The following is a 19,131-nucleotide window of genomic DNA, read 5'->3' as shown; positions in this document are numbered from 1 at the left end:
GATCAGTTATCTACTAGAATTTCTAGAATGCTAAATTTGCCTAATAGCATCCCTGAGATGTCACGTAATAAATTCCTCTATCTTCTATATTTCATACAGATGAGTAGTTAGATCAGGGACCCTGACTGATCAGGGATTCAATTTTTAAAAAGCTGTGTACCATTGCATCATATAAGCTGCCATTGAATAGCTGGTTGTCTTTCATTGTGCAGTATTTTTGATCAAGAGCTTCAGGTGTTGTCAGCTGGTTTCACTGGTTACAGTGTTTCCTATCCATGTTTATCTGAGGCTATCGCTAGTCACTTAAAACCATTTTCTGTAGCGATTACTTTTATTAATAAAAGGCTTCAAACTTGTAGTGATCTGATTCTGCTATTATCTCTTCATTTATGAATAGAATTCTGTAAAAGAATTCTTATTAGTATTTGATTACTCTGAATTAAGATTTGTACAGGAAGAACAGGATAAATGCATGACTTCACTATTTATTGGTACTCAGAATAATGATTTTATTCCGAGCTCCCTCCCCAAGGTGACCAGTGTTGCTTTCAGTTTGATCTTGCTTGTACCCTTTAAGATTTTTAGCTTTTGTACATATATATATATATGTAACACAGCAATCGTTTTTCCCCTACAATTGTCCCACCTTTGACTAATGGTAGTGCCCTCATGGGGGCCTCCCTAGTGGCTCCGTCAGTAAAGAATCCACAATGTGGGAGACCTGGGTTCGATCCCTGGGTTGGGAAGATCCCCTAGAGGAGGGCATGGCAAACCACTCCAGTATTCCTGCCTGCAGAATCCCCATGGACAGAGAAGCCTGGCCGGCTACAGTCCATGAGGTGGCAAAGATTTGGACACGACTGAGTGACTAAGCACAGCACACGCACACAGCAATGCTTTCATGACCACAGTAATCTTTCTTAATTCTTAGATCTATCCTAGATCTGAAATCAACCATTTTTTAAACCCCCTGGGTCTTCTGTTTTAGTTGTAATATAAATATGTAAAAACTGCTTGGGAAAGCAATTTGCCAACAGGCAAGCTATTTGACACCTTTGTGATTTCTTCTGCAGAAATATTCACCATATGAAGAGTTGCTGTACAATATTATTTTTAAAAATACAGCTTATAAGAATAAGAAGGAAAAGCCTTAATGACTGCAAAAGTGGAGCAATTAAATATAGAAGATCATTCTATAGAATATATGGTTGATGATAAAAGAATAAATTAAGATTAATATATACTATATATAGCAGGATCTCTAAGACATATTCTAAGTGAAAACGTTGCTGAAAAATACTTAACAATGCGTGCTCAGTCGCTCAGTTGTGTCCAACTCTTTGCAACCCCATGAACTGTAGCCCACCAGGCTCCTATCTCTAGGAGATTTTCCAGGCAAGAACACCGGAGTGACCTGTCACTTCCTTCTCCAGAGACTTACAATGTAACTTGATTTACATATATATCTGCATATATGGGCACCTGTGCATACAAATGTGCTTAAATATATAAAGGAAGATAGAAGGATGCACGCTAAATTTCTAAAAATGGTTACTTTGCTGAGTGACATTAAATGAGATGGGAGAGAAGAAATGACCAACAGCCTTTATGAATTCATATCTGTATTTTTATATCAAATATATATCTCAATATATGAAAGGATTTTCATTTCTGGCCACGATGGAGTAAATACTATTGGAAATGCCCTCCCCCTGTAAACAAGTAGAAAAGTGGACAAAATGTGTAAAACAATATTTTCAGTCATTCGACAAAAAGGCATCATGCAATTCTGTTCCTTAACAGAAGGAAAAGAAACACAGTGAACCCTGTGATGATCTTGGAGACCAGGATGCAGAATGTAGGGCAGGAATGGAGAAGCCAAGCAGAGCATCGTGACCTCACTGAGGTGAGATACTGAATTTGGGGAAGGCTGATTCACCTGAAGCTTGAGGACAGTGTCAGAAAGGAGGTTAAGTAGAGAAACAGATCCAGAAATGTTCATAGAGATCCCCTTGATGCCGAATACTAAGCTGCACATATGCAGGGGACAGAGAGATGTTCAAGTTCTGACCACCCATAGTGTCATGACCTTATTGAACAGCTAGGACATTCTGTAGAAACACCAGAGGGCAGAGCCATAGTATTGATAAAAGGACTAAACTACGTCTAGAATAAAACTACTTTGCATGCGTGCCAAGTTGCTTCAGTCGTGTCTGACTCTTGCAACCCTATCGACCATAGCCTACCAGGCTTCTGTGTCCATGGGATTCTCCAGGGAAGAAAACTGGAGTGGGTCGCCATGCCCTCCTCCAGGGGATCTTCTTGACCTAGGGATTGAACCTGCATCTCCTATGTCTCAAAAACTACTTTAGGTCCATTCTAATAAATCTAAAATAAAAGCTTTGATAATATCCACAAGTAACTGCCTATATGGAACTAAATTTAACACTTGTAAAGGAAGATATCAAAATCCAGACATATAAAGCCATAAGAATCACAGTGTCTAGCATTAAAAAAAAAAATTATGACATATGAAGAAGCAGGAAAATGTGATCGCTAATGAGGAAGAAAATCATCAATAGAAATAAATCTAGAAATGAAAGATATGAAGTGGCAGAGAGACGTTAAAACAACTATTCTAAATAGACTTGAGATTCAAAGGAAAATGGAAACATGGTAAGAAAGAAAGAAGCTATAATGAACTGAGTCAAATTTATGGAGTTGAAAAATAAAGTATCTGAAATGAAAAATTTGCTCAATGGAATGGAGAGATTACATAATGCAGAAGAAAAGACAAGTTAAGATGAAAACCAAGCAATAAAAACTATGTGCAGAACAGAAAAAAAGAAATAATAAAGAACAGAGAATCAGTGAAAAATGGAAAAATATCAAGTAGTCTAAACAAAGTAACTATAGTTCCAGAAGGGTAAGAACAGAAAATATATTTGAAGGAAGAGCGGTATAAACTTACAATTTTATTAAAACTATGAACACAGATCTAAGAAGCTTAATATACAAGACAATGTACAGACAAATGAAAACCACAGTAAAGTGCACTCTAATTAAAGTGCTAAAGGAGAAAAATTCCTAAGCAGATAGAAAACAGATACATTGTACACAAGGCAACAGGTATTAAAATGACTGAAAACTTCCCAGGCAAAAAATACAAGCCTAAGATAATCAAATAGCATGTATTTAATGCACTGAGAGAAAAACTTCAGTCAAGAATCCCATAACCAGTAAAATATTCTTTAAAAATGAAGAAGAAATCCTTAGACAAAAACTAAGATCATTCATTCTGCTCTAGCAGATCTCCAGTGAAGGGAAACACAAAAGAGAGTTTTGGACTAAAGAAAAACAATTTCAGATGGAAAATGGGAGTTACACAAGAAATGAGGAGCACTAGATGGTAAATTTGTAGGTAAGGGGCTTTTTGATTATTCTCTCATCTTTTAATTTCTGTAAAAGACAACCGCCTGTGCAAAGTAAAAATAACAATATGTATATAATAGGGCCTATCACATATGTAGAAATAAAATGTTAAGTATGACAAAAATAGCACAACAGAAACTATACTCAATTTAAATCTTGATTGTCATAATGGGTAAAAATGTAAACTCTAACTATATACTTTCCACCAGAACACATTTTAAATATACAAAGACAGGTTAAAAATAAAAGGATATAAAAAGACAGCCTTTGGCAAACACCAATCACAAGAAAGAATGCCTAAGTTAACATCAGAGTAGACTTCAAGACAACCAATACTACCAAAGAAAAAGATGGAAATTTAATCAAAAAATTATCAAGAATAAATAATACATCCTATATGTCTTTGCATCTAAGAGCAGTTTCAAAATAACATGAAGCAAAAACTGAAAGAATTGAATGTTAACTAGTTTCCTTTGTGGAGGCCAATATGGAATGGTTACAAATTCAGTTAATTTGGAAATAGGAGAACTCATTTTAGGTCTTTATGCTGACACTTGCTGTTTATATATTCGGAGAGTCAATTTGCTTTTTAAACTAATAATTTCTTTGTGTGTAAAGAAAAACTATATCTACTCTGTCAAAAAGAATTTTTGTGAGAATCCGAAACTACTAAATATAAACACAAAGCATGTCATAGGCATATACAATAATTATAATAGATTTTGAATAATGAGAGACATTATTAAATACTTTGAAATGAGAATCTTGTCTTCTACATCTGTGTAATTTTCATCTTTATATTCCACTTGGTTTTAGCCATAAATATGTACAATAAATGTTCATCTAGAGTTCCTTCAAATCATGAGATTCTATAATTGAAGTAGAAATGAAACTCAAAGTGTCATGAATCTTGGAAAAGAATTCTGAGTAGATGCTGGCTAACTCATCTAACACATCAATACATAAATATGGCTCTTGATTACACTGAGACTTAACTGTACAGTGTAAAAATAGGGCATAATTCTTTGCATTATCTACCAAGTTAAGAAACTGATGAAGTAAATAGAAGACCCATTTACTTAAACAGAAATAGAAAAACACTAAAAATAATAAATTATAGCATATATTGGAGGTAACACAATTTTCCTTATTATCCAGACTAATCAAAAACTAGACTGAAGAGGCCTTGACACAAATTAGTGATGAGGAATGGAATTGCCTATAGTTTGATAAAGTATTTTTTCAAGATATAATGACAGTGAAGGAAGTAAAAGAGGAGTAAAAAAGCAGAAAAAGAAAGAAGAAAGGAAAAATAACTACCTTATGTCTGTATGTTTCATTTCACCAATGAAAAATTAAGGTCGTTTTAATTTTTAGTTGAGGTTTATTTGACTGTCTTTCCTATATTGGGGAGGGGAAAGAGGAGCTCTATCATTAGTTAAAGGTCACTGGAGAGGTGCAGAAATGCTCCTTTCCTATCTCAAAATTATTCAGGTCTAGGAAGAGAGATATATCTACAAAATAACTCTATTGAGACTTATAAATCCAGTCACAGGATGGAAATGCACATGTAGGCCATTCTGTATATTCTGATACATTTCCCAAAACCCAACACCTTTATACTATATATATTGCACAATAATTAAATAACACCTGTACCTAGCAAAGGAAATGCCCAGGGACTATTTGTGCAGTTTATAATATCTTCTAAATGCGAACATGTATTCATTTTTAAAAAAACACCAAGAAATGCTCATGATTCCAAAGTGAACTGATATGATTACTTTTAATGCCCTTTAATGTGTCATTAAAGACCAAAGGTAAAATTTTAAAAGGAAGTTGCATGCTATTTTCTTTTTCCTAATTAACTGTGATCTCAAATGTGTTCAAATATTATTTTATACCATCTTTTTGTTAAATATTAATTTCTGTTCAAACATTTACTAAATTGCTATCTTTTGTAAGTTCATTTTCTATTTTATTTGCTAATCACAGTGCAGGGACTGTTCAGGTCAGCAATGCTGAAAGAAAGGAAAACTAGCATCCTGTAAGCATGTTATTACTATTACCAGTAGCAGTATTTTCCATCCATCTTTGTGAAATCTATAAACTGTCACATTTTACTGCCTACCCTACCCAAGTCCTCAGGGGAAAGGAAGATGATTTAAAAAACTCTACAGCAAATTAATTTTCTCTTAATTTTATTCTATTTCCAAGATAAATTCTCAGAAGCGTTTCCAAAGAGGATGAACAAATAATTTTCACCACTTGAACTTTAATAAACAACAAATTGGTAAAAATATGAATTGAAAAGAGATGGAACTAACAGAAATAAATCAACAATTTCTACAATTAATTGCTTATTTAATAAAAATGACCTTGGGTTAATTTTTAAAAGGCTACATAATACATATCAGAATGTTGATCAAACCATATCAGAATGAAGTCAAACCATAAGATTCTGTACAAGAAATTCATCCATTTTTTGTCAACTGGAGGGAAAAAAAAAATCCTCCAAATATAAATACATGTAACAATGTATATACATTTATACACTAGATGAATTAAGCAAATTAATACTCTTACTAATACATACTTAAACGGAAGCACCTCATTACTACTCAAATGTAGTATGACAAATGCCTTTGCTTATTTCACTGCATTTTTATAATTCTTATTGTTTATAAAAAGAAGTGACTACCATAACAAACTACATACCATAAGAAAATGTGCTGGTTCAACAGAATCAATTAGTATATTTTGAGGACAAATTTATACAATATGTTGTTTTGGATGTGCTTCAAGAAAAATAAAATGAATCACACTTCAAGACAGTAATCCTTTTCAATAGTAAATGAAATCATTTATAATTGTTAAGCTTATTAGGCAGTTAAGAATAATACTAGTCTCTGTAAAAATGTCTTTATTATGTCAAGATATTCATTGCCTTTCTTGTATAAAAGCATTCCTTACACATGTGGCTGGCACCAAACATCTAACTTTAGTACTGAGAACTGTCAAAAACTGCATTAAGATGACTTTAATAAACCCACAAGAGATATGAAAGAGCTCTCAGAAGATTAAAAACAGAGGATATTAGAACAGCTATGTTAGAGACTGCTATGTGGCTGACCAAAAGTGAAGCAGAAAGGAAAAGATCAACACTGGAACAGCTATTAATAAAAGGGCAGAGGGGAAGGAAGACATCCAGAGTAGCAGCAGAGAGTTAATTAGAAAAGCCACCTTGTGAGAAAACAGAAAGAACTAACTCAATAATTCTGGATGACAAAAACTGTAGGGAATTGAGGGACTGTGGAAAGATAGTCAAAAAGTTCAATGACTACAGCGTTAGAACTGCCTCAAAAAGATGCAACAACAACAAAAGATTGTAAGGGGAATTTCTTTACAAGCACGGTTATGGGAACAGAAATAAAAAACCTAAAACCACTGTTTTCAGTCTTTGTTAAAATTAAAATGAAATTATATATTACAGAAGTGTTTAATAAATCTTGCCAAGAAAGAATCCCAGAAATATTTTGAATGTTCAAAGTTCATTTGCAGATACCGGATGGTTATACGTCTTGATCACAAGATCATGGTGAACAAAAAGAATGGTTAAGTGACAGAACAGGTTAAAAAATTATTACTTAAAATTCTCCTTATGTTTGCAGAGAACAAGAAGTTTCCCTAGATCTTTACTAATAATTTACCAAGTTCTTCCTGGGATATTCAATGATAACTATAACATTCCTGTTTTATCTTCTAAGACTGGTAGCCCTCCACTTCAAAGAACGTGATGAACATGAACTGTTGGAAAATAGGATATTGTTTATTTAAATGACAGAGTTCATTTTATGCAGAAAATGGAATCTGTTCACTTACACTGTAAAAATTTAAATAGGATACTCACTCTTCCTATGCTAGTTGATTCTCACTTAAAAACTATGTAGCACTTTTTTTTTCCAGAAACACTCAGATTTTTGGATATATTTTACTTATAGCAGACTCTATGTAAATAAATGATGTTTCTAGCACATTCAGATCCAACAAACATCACGAAGCCTGCCTCTTCAATAGGACTAGAGGTAAACAAATATATAGGAACTATTTACTAAAAGTATATGATTGTTATAGGCAACTAAAAGTTATTATGAAAATTATTGTTATACTTGGACTTCAAATAGAATCATATGAAAGCTAGTAATACAGTGGTAAGTAAGGTCCTGGCTCACTTTCTTATACTTCTGATCACATGAAAATGAGAGAATCAATGGAGAGTGAATTATTTCAATAAACCACCCCAACTGCTTACCATCCATCTCCCCAAAATATCTAATTAGCTTCACAGAACAGAAGTAACCTGATAAAGGTGAAGCAAGTTCCCGAGGACAAGAGTTGAAGTGTTTCTGGGAGCAGGGATGTGGCTAAGAGAAGATTTAGCTTATAAGGATTTCTCAATGACAAATTGGATAGATATTTCATAAAATACATAAACCTACTTTTGTGAATCAAAAAGAACAAAGGAACAAATACTTCCTACAAGTGAGGAACATTTTCTGTTATGATTAAACACTAAGCATTATTTCCCTTGGGGCCCAGCAAGACAGACCAATAAGATTCTACTAAACTAAGTAATAATTTCTAGAGAAAGAAATTTAGTAAATAACACTCTGGTGACCTGATGGGGCAAATGAGCTCAGTATACCAATCTCACTGCCATATTAGAAGAAGACTTTGGAATGGGAGGCTACTCCAGTCTTTCTAGTAAAAAGTCAATCTACTATAGAATCTATAAAAACTTAGAATATCAATAAATGTAAGCAGCACATCAGAAAATCTAACTCTGCACAAAATACATTTCACAACTCGAGACTCACCAATAAAATAAGAATTTTGAATGTATTCCATGGTGAGATTGCATAGGTGCAAACTCATATGTGCACCCAGTGTCTATGGTAATAAAGTATATTTACAAGATAGGACAGATGTTGATTCCCTTTGGGTGGAGTACACGAAATTAACAGAATGAATTATTAAACTTAAGTGTCAGCAGACAAAGCACTGTAACCTAAATGAGAAGAATTCCTTAGTTATATATGATTGTTAAACTAGCACTGAAATTATTAATAGTGACATGCAATATTATTTTCTTTGTTCTTCACAAATATTCTAAGATGAATTAAACAGTAGGCATTTTTGCCCCCATTTTATAAATGGAGATACAACATATAGTGACAACCCAAAGTCTGCCATTGTTTCCCCATCTATTTGTCATGAAATGATGGGATCAGATGACATGATCTTAGTTTTCTGAATGTTGAGTTTTAAGCCAACTTGTTCACTTTCCTCTTCAACTTTCATCAAGAGGCTTTTTAGTTCCTCTTCGCATCTGACATAAGGGTGGTATCATCTGCATATCTGAGGTTATTGACATTTTTCCTGGCAATCTTGATTCCAGCTTGTGGTTCATCCAGCCCAGCATTTCTCATGATGTACTTTGCATATAAGTTAAATAAGCAGGGTGACAGCATACAACCTTGACGTACTCCTTTTCCTATTTGGAACCAGTCTGTTGTTCCATGTCAAGTTCTAACTGCTGCTGCCTGACCTGCATACAGATTTCTTAGGAGGCAGGTCAGGTGGTCTGGTATTCCCATCTGTTTAGGAATTATCCACAGTTTGTTGTGATCCACACTGTCAAAGGCTTTAGCATAGTCAATAAAGCAGAAGTAGATGTTTTTCTGGAACTCTCTAGCTTTTTTGATGATCCAGTGGATGTTGGCAATTTGATCTCTGGTTCTTCTGCCTTTTCTAAAACCAGTTTAAACATCTGGAAGTTCAAGGTTCATGTATGGTTGAAGCCTGGCTTGGAAAATTTTGAGCATTACTTTACTAGCATGTGAGATGAGTACAATTGTGTGGTAGCCTGAATATTCTTTGGCATTGCCTCAGTTTGGGATTGGAATGAAAACTGACCTTTTCCAGTCCTGTGGCCAGTACTGCATTTTCCAAACTTGCTGGCATTTTGAGTGCAGCACTTTCACAGCATCATCTTTTATGATTTGAAATAGTTCAACTGGAATTCCATCAGCTCCACTAGCTTTGTTCATAGCGATGCTTCCTAAGGCCCACTTGACTTCACATTCCAGGATGTCTGGCCCTACATGAGTGATCACACCATCGTGATTATCTGGGTCGTGAAGATCTTTTATGTATAGTTCTTCTGTGTATTCTTGTCACCTCTTCTTAATATCTTCTGCTTCTGTTAGGTCCATACAATTTCTGTCCTTTATTGTGCCCATCTTTACATGAAATGTTCCCTTGGTATCTCAAATTTTCTTGAAGAGATCTCTAGTCTTTCCCATTCTATTGTTTTCCTCTGTTTCTTTGCACTGATCACTGAGGAATGCTTTCTTATCTCTGCTTGTTATTCTTTGGAACTCTGCATTCAAATGGGTGTAACTTTCCTTTTCTCCTTTGCTTTTCCCTTCTCTTCTTTTCAGAGCTATTTGTAAGGCCTCTTCAGACAGCCATTTACCTTTTTTGCATAACATTTTCTTGAAGATGGTCTTGATCACTACCTCCTGTACCATGTCAGGATCCTCCATCCATAGTTCATCAGGCACTCTATCAGATCTAGTCCCTTGAATCTATCTGTCACTTCCACTGTATAATCATAAGGAATTTGATTTGGGTCATACCTGAATGGTCTAGTGGTTCCTACTTTCTTCAATTTAATTCTGAATTTGGCAATAACAAGTTCATGACCACAGTCAGCTCCCCCCCCCCCTTTTTTTTTTTTTTGCTGATTGTATGGAGCTTCCCCACCTTTAGCTGCAAAGAATATAATCAGATTTCAGTATTAATCATCTGGTGATGTCTATGTGTAGAGTGTTCTCTTGTGCTGTTGGAAGAGGGTGTTTGCTATAACCAGTGCGTTCTCTTGGCAAAACTCTATTAGCCTTTGCCATGCTTCATTCCATACTCCAAGGCCAAATTTGACTGTTACTTCAGGTGTTTTCTGACTTCCTACCTTTGCATTCCAGTCCCCTATAATGAAAAGGACATCTTTTTTGGATGTTAGTTCTAGAAGGTCTTGTAGGTCTTCATAGAACCATTCAACTTCAGCTTCTTCAGCATTACTGGTGGGGCATAGACTTGGATTATTATGATACTGAATGGTTTGCCTTGGAAACGAACAGAGCTCATTCTGTCGCTTTTGAGATTGCATCCAAGTACTGCATTTCAGACTCTTTTGTTTACTATGATGGCTACTCCATTTCTTCTAAGGAATTCTTGCCCACAGTAGTAGATATAATGGTCATCTGAGTTAAGTTCATCCATTCCAGTCTTTACCACCTCTGATTCTGGAAATTAGGCTCCAGTGTTGAATGTTGTTCAGCAAAAGCATTTAGCCAAATCATATAATATTTCATTTCATGTAGCACAGATGGTAAAGAATCTGCCTGCAATGCAGGAGACCTGGGTTCAATCCCTGGGTTGGGAAGATCTCCTGGAGAAGGAAATGGCTACCAACTCCAGTATTCTTGCCTGGAGAATCCCACGGACGGAGGAGCCTGGTGGGCTACAGTCCACGGGGTGAAAAGAGTAGGACACAACTGAGCAACTAACACACACACACAGCTTTATGTTTATCTTCCATTTATGTCAAAGGACATATTTTTTTTCACTTTAGGTAGAAAAATAATGTTCTCTGTATTAAATTAATGTAAGCAGTTTTATAGAAAACTAGTACATAAAAATATGGTGGATTCTGGAAAAAATAAAAATCCATTAAACAGTCTGCAAAAGACTGAAACTTGAAAATATTATACTACATATCAAACACAATAAATCATACTCTTAATAATGACCACCAAAAGGCTTTCCAATTTAGAGAACTTTACATTTCACACAGAATTCAATCAGTTGCTTCATTGTATCAACTTATTACTTACATAAATTCCTAAATGAGTATACAGTAGTCATAAAACTACCATAGCAAGAGTCAAGTTAGTTTTGAAGGAAATTTGGTGTATCACCTACTTTTTAGCAATATCTCATTTATTCTAATACTATTACAATAGAAGTAATACATAAATATAGTTGCATAAGATTCAAACAAAAAGAATAATCAGAATAAAACGTGACTGTTTGTGTTCAAGTCACTCAGTACTGTCTGACTCTTTCCGACTCTATGGACTGCAGCCCACCAGGCTCCTCCCGCTTCATGCTCACACTCCCAGCTATTCCTGTTCCTGGACATAATGACTAACCAACTGTAAGACAAAATGCATTCCTCCAACAGTTCAGTTCAGCTCAGTTGTTCAGTCGTGTCTGACTCTTTGACCCCATAGATTGCAGCATGCCAGGCTTCTGTGTCCATCACCAACTCCTGAAGCTTGCTGCTGCTGCTAAGTCGCTTCAGTCGTGTCCGACTCTGTGCGACCCCATAGACGGCAGCCCAGCAAGCTCCCCCGTCCCTCAGATTCTCCAGGCAAGAACACTAGAGTGGGTTGCCATTTCCTTCTCCAATGCATGAAAGTGAAAAGTGAAAGTGAAGTCACTCAGTCGTGTCCGACTCTTAGCGATCCCATGAACTGCAGCCTACCAGGCTTCTCTGTCCATGGGATTTTCCAGGCAAGAGTACTGGAGTAGGGTGCCATTGCCTTCTCCCTCCTGGAGCTTACTCAAACTCAATCCATTGAGTCAGTGATGCCATCAGACCATCTAATCCTCTGTCATCCCCTTCTCCTTCTGTCTTCAATCTTTTCCAGCATCAGGGTCTTTTGCAGTGAGTCAATTATTTGCATCAAGTGGCCAAAGTATTAGAGCTTCAGCTTCAGCATCAGTCCTTCCAATGAATATTCAGGACTGATTTCACTTAGGATTGACTGGTTTGATCTCCTTGCAGTCCAAGGGACTCTCTCAAGAGTTCTTTCCAAAACCACAGTTCAAAAGCATCAATTCTTTGGTGCTCAGCCTTCTTTATGGTCCAACTCCTCATACACACATGACTACTTGAAAACCCACAGCTTTGACTAGATGGACCTACCTTTGTTGGCAAAGTAATGTCTCTGCTTCTTAATATGCTGTCTAGGTTGGTCATAGCTTTTCCTGCAAGGAGCAAGCATCTTTTAATTTCATGGCAAGCATCTTTTAATTTAGTGATTTAGGAGCCCAAGAAAATAAAATCTGTAACTGTTCCCATTGTCTCCCCATCTATTTGTCATGAAGTGATGGGACTAGATGCCATGATTTTAGTTTTTTGAATGTTGAGTCTTAAGCCAACTTTTTCACTCTCCTCTTTCACTTTCATCAAGAGGTTCTTTAGTTCCTCTTCGCTTTCTGCCATAAGGGTGCTGTCATCTGCATCTCTGAGGTTATTGATATTTCTCCCGGCGATCTTGATTCCAGCTTGTGCTTCATCCAGCCCAGCATTTCACATGTGTACTCTGCATATAAGTTAAATAAGCAGGGTGACAAAATACAGCCTTGATGTACTCCTTTCCTGATTTCAAACCAGTCTGCTGCTTCATGTACAGTTCTAACTGTTGGTTCTTGACATGCACACAGATTTCTCCGGAGGCAGGTAAGGTGGTCTGGTATTCCCATCTCTTTAAGAATTTTCCACAGTTTGTGATCCACACAGTCAACAGCTGTGGCACAGTCAATAAAGCAGAAGTAGATGCTTTTCTGGAACTTTCTTGCTTTTTCTATGATTCAGTGGATGTTGGCAATTTGATTCTGGCCTCTACTTTTCCTAAATCCAGCTTGAACATCTGGAAGTTCTTGGTTCATGTACTACTGAAGCCTGGCTTGGAGAATTTTGAGCATTACTTTGCTAGTATGTTGGATAAGTGCAATTGTGTGGTAGTTTGAACATTCTTTTGCCTTGCTTTTTTTGGGATTGTAATGAAAACTGACCCTTTCCAGTCCTGTGGTCACTGCTGAGTTTTCCAAATTTGCTGGCATATTGAGTGCAGCACTTTAACAGCATCATCTTTTAGGATTTGAAATAGCTCAGCTGGAATTCCATCATCTCCACTAGCTTTGTTCATAGTGTTCCTCTAACATCCTACCAGTAAATTCACCTTCATGTATGTTTTTTTCTTCATACTAGCCAGGAAAGTTAACACTATTTGCTACAAGAGACAGCTCTCAAATGTCCGTGCTTTAAAACCTGTTACCTACCTACAGAAGGTACAAGGAGCCCAAGATCCACATGCTCAGTTTAGAGACCCTGATTAACAAGGCTCTTCCATTCTGTACCTGTGTGACCTTGATGTAGCTTTAGAGGAGCTAAGAGACTATAGAGGTGGCATTATGTCTCCTAAATACCTTGACTCACACATAATACATGCCACTTTTGCTCACAACCCACTATCCAGAAATATGCCATAGGGCCCAACCTAAACATAAGGGAAAAAACAGTGCTGAACTTATATATCTGATACAATACCATTTTGTTCAATAGTACATCTATGAATCAGGTGAAAGAGAATATGTTTTCCTGCTACATATTTGTCTTCATCTTAATGATATATTCAGAGCTCTTTTCAAGTATATTTGTAGAATGTATGTATGTATGCGTACGTACACATACAACTATTTTTATTGGTTTCATAGTACCTATAGCACAGCTAAATCACTTAATCATTCCACTACTGATGAATATTCAGGCTACTTTTTCTTTATTATAAAAAATACTATAAAAAAGGAATACAACTAACTTTTAATCAAACATTTTATGGCTTCGATCCTGTCCATATGTTTACTGGCCATTGCGTTCTCATGTTTTGTGAACAGCCTATTCATATCCTTTTGTCCATTTAGCTATTGTACTCTCTTCCATTAATGATTTACAGAATCTTGTCAATAAACATGATGAAACTTTTATTCCAATGAATTTGATATTTTTTCCTTCAACTTTACTTACGGTGTTTGTTAACTATTATTTGGCAAAATATATCAATGTTTTTTCTATAAATCTTGTGATGTTTTATATTCTACATAAGATGATCTTCCTCCTTTTAAGATTATGAAAAAATATTCTCCAGCTTTTGTTTCTACTGGTTATGAAGTTTTAAAACTGATTAGTTCTAGAATATATTTTGAGTTTTAAGACAAAGGTATATCTTTATATTTCCTAAACAGAAACCAATTTTTCTCAACACCATTGCAATATTTGCATCAATGTATTTATTGTGTTATCTGTTTTTCTTATTTGAAAGAGTATATTTATCATAAACTAAGTTCTCATTTATACTTGGATTCGTTTATTTACTCCTGGTCTGTTACCACTCGGTTTTTATTGCTATATCTTTGTAGAATTTTATAAGGTTAGTAGAACAAGTCCTCCATGGCTATTCTTGTGTATATTCTTTTCCATTAACTTTAAGATTAGCCTTGTAAATTTTCAGATAACACTGATGGATGTTTTGGTTGAACTACATTGAACTGTGCATTTATTTGGGAAAGAAATGAATTCTGCATAATTTGAAGTCTATCCATTCAGAAACACAGTAATCTCACCACATATCCTTTGTAGATAAAAAATCTCATTTTTAAATTTAGGCCTCTTTAATGTCCTTTCATATGTGAGTTATAAGCTTCACCCTAATTCACTGGTTATGAGCACCTATTATGAAGCTTGATGCTATTTTTCAAAGTGATGTGGTAGGCAGATTTCTGAAAATCTCTCAGATTCCAAACCTGCATCCCTGTAACCTATGAGAGTGATGAGAGATATCTACCATGACTGTGTTACATGGCACAATTGAAGTTAAAATTGAGACTGACTTAGCCTCAAACTATCGCACAACTGCACTCATCTCACACACTAGCAAAGTAATGCTCAAAATTCTCTAAGTCAGGCTTCAGTACGTCAAGGCTGTATTTTGTCACCCTGTTTATTTAACTTATATGCAGAGTACACATGCGAAATGCCAGGCTGGATGAAGCACAAGTTGGAATCAAGATTTCGGGGAGAAATATCAATACCCTCAGATATGCAGATGACACCACCCTTATGTCAGAAAACAAAGAGGAACTAGAGAGCCTCTTGAAGAAAGTGAAAGAGGAGAGTGAAAAAGTTGGCTTAAAGCTCAACATTCAGAAAACTAAGATCACAGCATCTGGTCCCACCACTTCATGGCAAATAGATGGGGAAACAATGGAAACAGTTACAGATTTTATTTTCTTAGGCTCCAAAATCACTGCAGATGGTGACTGCAGTCATGAAATTAAAAGATGCTTGCTCCTTGGAAGAAAAGGTATGACCACCCTAGATAGCATATTAAAAAGCAGAGACATTATTTTGCCAACAAAGTCTGTCTACTCAAAGCTATGCATTTTCCAGTAATCAGGTATGGATGTGAGAGTTGGACTATAAAGAAAGCTGAACACCAAAGAATTGATGCTTTTGAACTGTGGTGTTGGAGAAGACTCTTGAGAGTCCCTTGGACTGCAAGGAGATCCAACCAGTCCATCCTAAAGGAATTTCATCCTGACTGTTCATTAGAAGAACTGATGCTGAACTTGAAACTTCAATACTTTGGCCACCTGATGTGAAGAACTGACTCATTCGAAAAGACCCTGATGCTGGGAAAGACTGAAGGCGGGAGGAGAAGGGGATGATGGACGATATGATGGTTGGATGGCATCACTTGACTGAATGGACATGAGTTTGAGTAAACTCCAGGAGTTGGTGATGGGCAAGGAAACCCGGCGTGCTGCAGTCCATGGGGTCACAAAGAGTCGGCCATGACTGAGCAACTGAAGTGAAGTGAAATGAACAACCTGAATGAGTTTGAAAATGAATTAATCCTGGGACCACTACAAAAAACTCTGGTGTGACAACACCTTAATATCTGTCCTGTGAGACGTAAAACAGAGAACCCAGTTGCATCCACTCAGATTTTGACTTACAGAAATTATGAGATAATAAATGGGTGTTGTTTTAAGCCACTAAGTTTTTTGTAATTTGTTACACAGCAATAGGAAACTAATCCAGATAGATTCCAAAGCAATTGTTATTACTACTTTCCACCTCCATAAGGTTTCAGGATTCCCAGGGATAAGGAAATACATTCAGAATCACTTCCCCCTTCCTCCCCTGTATTTCCACTAATACGCCTTAATTAAGCCATATATGCCAACCAAAATCTTTAATTTCCTGTTAAATGTTAAGTTTGGGGGAGTAAAATGCTATCTCTTCCTGAAAAAGTTTGGATATTTAAGGTACAAGGTAAATTGAAAACACAAATACTAAAGAACATAAAGCCTAAAAGTCATTGGGTAAATCACCTAATCAAAAATAGGAGGATATTAACTGGTATCAAATACTAGAATCCAAAATCTATTTCACAAGAGGCCAGGATATATACAATAGCCAAGGTTCTTTCAGCAATTTATCTATAATGACTATAGTACTTAAAAGCAAATATAGTATATTGGTAAAACAATAATCAACATTCTTGATTCCACTGAATAAATTATTGCACTATTTACCTTTTCCTTTAATTAGAAATGCAATTTATTAGATAGCATGTTAAATTTATAAAACTCTTCATGGTCTAAGAAATATTAAATAATTTATTCTTTGAAATCAGTTTAGAGAATTTTGAGCTGATGCCTGGCTGAATTATGTAATTTTTAAAAATATGGTAAAAGAAAACTTTACAATGGTACTCAGTGACAAGGCTGACAATAAAATAACCTTCACTTATTTTGTCTGCATGCTTCTATACTATTTGAATCCTTTCTAACAAAACATGTTACTTATAGTTCTTGGGTAACATTTTTAAAACAAAAGAATAAATAAAGCAAGAAAAAAAGTTCAGTGACTATGAAAGATAATGATTTTAATTATCATGGAACTGAGAGAGTTTTTGAATCAGAAAACAAATTAAAGGAAAGTAAAAATAGAGAAGAAAGAAATTAAAGAAAATAACATAACATGGAATAATGATTAGATATTTGTTAGAACTATCAAAACAGTGTTGTGAGAGTTAATTAAAAAGAAAATAAAGTTTATTTTCTTATTAAAACTGATTTTTAAAATTATTGACCTGTCCTGCTCTCCTCAAAACACCAGTTTCTATGATATACAAATAAGTGAGCTGTAGTGGTAGACCTAGGAACCAGTGTCCTTCTCAAAATGTTAACAGATGGTCTTATCAGGATAATAGACAGGGATCTTATTTCCTTAATTGATTTTCTTTGATGTCTCCACGGTTTTTCACTCAGTAAACAAAAGGTATTATTTACCAAGTTGCCCCTGCCTGTTGGTAAGGCATACTGCAGTCAATTTAACAGTTGCTGGGAAAGCACATCTAAATCTACTTACCACTTGCCTGATGATTTGCATGGGACCTCACAAGGGAGAACAATCCCTCTGACTTAATGCTCTGCCTATTCCTAAGCAGAGCATTATATATATAATATAATTTAAATGTCATTATTTTGTCATCCATTTACATCTTAGTACAAGATGTGCTTTCCCTGCAAAGACTAGGCTAGTTCTGATGTAGAGGACAGAGGGAGAATTGTGTTTTTTATGTAAGTCCCATGAAAGGAGGAACAATATCTGTTTCTTCTTTTCCTCTATCACAATGACTGGCACATAGTAAATTCTCAGTAAGGATTTGATGAAGTAAAAGTTAAAATTAAAGTCCTTCAGTCGTGTCTGACTCTTTGCAACCCCATGGACTGTAGCCTACCAGGCTCCTCTGTCCAAGGAATTCTTCAGGCAAGAATACTGGCGTTCCCTTCCTTCTCTATGGGATCTTCTCAACCCAGGGAATGAACCCAGGTCTCCCACTGGCAAATTCTTTACCATCTGAGCCACCAGGGAAGCCCAAGAATGCTGGAGTTGGTAGCCTATCCCTTCTCCAAGAGATATTCCCAACCCAGAAATCGAATCAAGGTCTCGCAGGTGATTTCTTTACCAGTTGAGCTACAAAGGTGAGCACATACTAAAATTCAACAAATAGCGCTGAGTTGCCAACGAACAACAAGAACAAAAAATGACACAGGCAAATGGCACATTAGGGAAGAAAGAAAACATAAAGAGAAGAAAGTGATAGTGAAAGGAGCAAGAAAGTTCAGTTTTCACACTATTCCTAAATAAAGGCATTTTATTTTTCTTCACGACTTTCTCAGTTAAATAGTTCCAACCATATGCTATTTTAAAGAATAAAATTCATTGGAATGGTAGGGGAAAAAACAGTCTACCATGAAAGACTGCTTCCAAAGAGATAAAGACATGGGGCCCAGTAAGCACTAACAGCATATTAGATTAGATAACTATTTGGGTAAAGAATACTTTTACATTAGCAAAAGCAAAAAATATTTTAAAGCCAAAGATGTTAAGATATGGGTCACAAAAATGGCTGATGACTAATTTGGAGTTGAATCAATGGCTTTATAGACAAGTTTGCATTTTTGTTTTTCTTTTTGTTTTTAAAGATGGACAGTTTAGGGATCTCCAGAAAATTATCCAATAAATACATGTAAACTATATGTGGGACTCAATTCCATATTAATCCATATTATATAATACTTATAAAGCCAAAAAGTCAGAATATTAAAAATCACTCTTAAAAATTACAGTACATATTTTTCCATTACTGGTAATTGGTCTGTTCATATTATCTATTTCTCCCTGGTTCAGTCTTGGGAGATTATGCAATTCTA

The 19,131-nt window shown here is 35.6% G+C and overlaps 1 protein-coding gene across 2 annotated transcripts in view; it reads right to left on the bottom strand.

Annotated features, from left to right (window-relative positions):
- Positions 1-19,131, bottom strand: part of RFX3 (regulatory factor X3) — a 300,103-nt gene that overhangs the window by 117,748 nt on the left and 163,224 nt on the right. The gene's annotated exons all lie outside the window — the stretch shown is intronic.

Source organism: Muntiacus reevesi, chromosome 17, assembly GCF_963930625.1.
Source record: "Muntiacus reevesi chromosome 17, mMunRee1.1, whole genome shotgun sequence".
NCBI lineage: Eukaryota > Metazoa > Chordata > Mammalia > Artiodactyla > Cervidae > Muntiacus > Muntiacus reevesi.
Note: the sequence above shows the minus strand (reverse complement) of the source record. Positions and strands in the feature narration are given on the sequence as shown.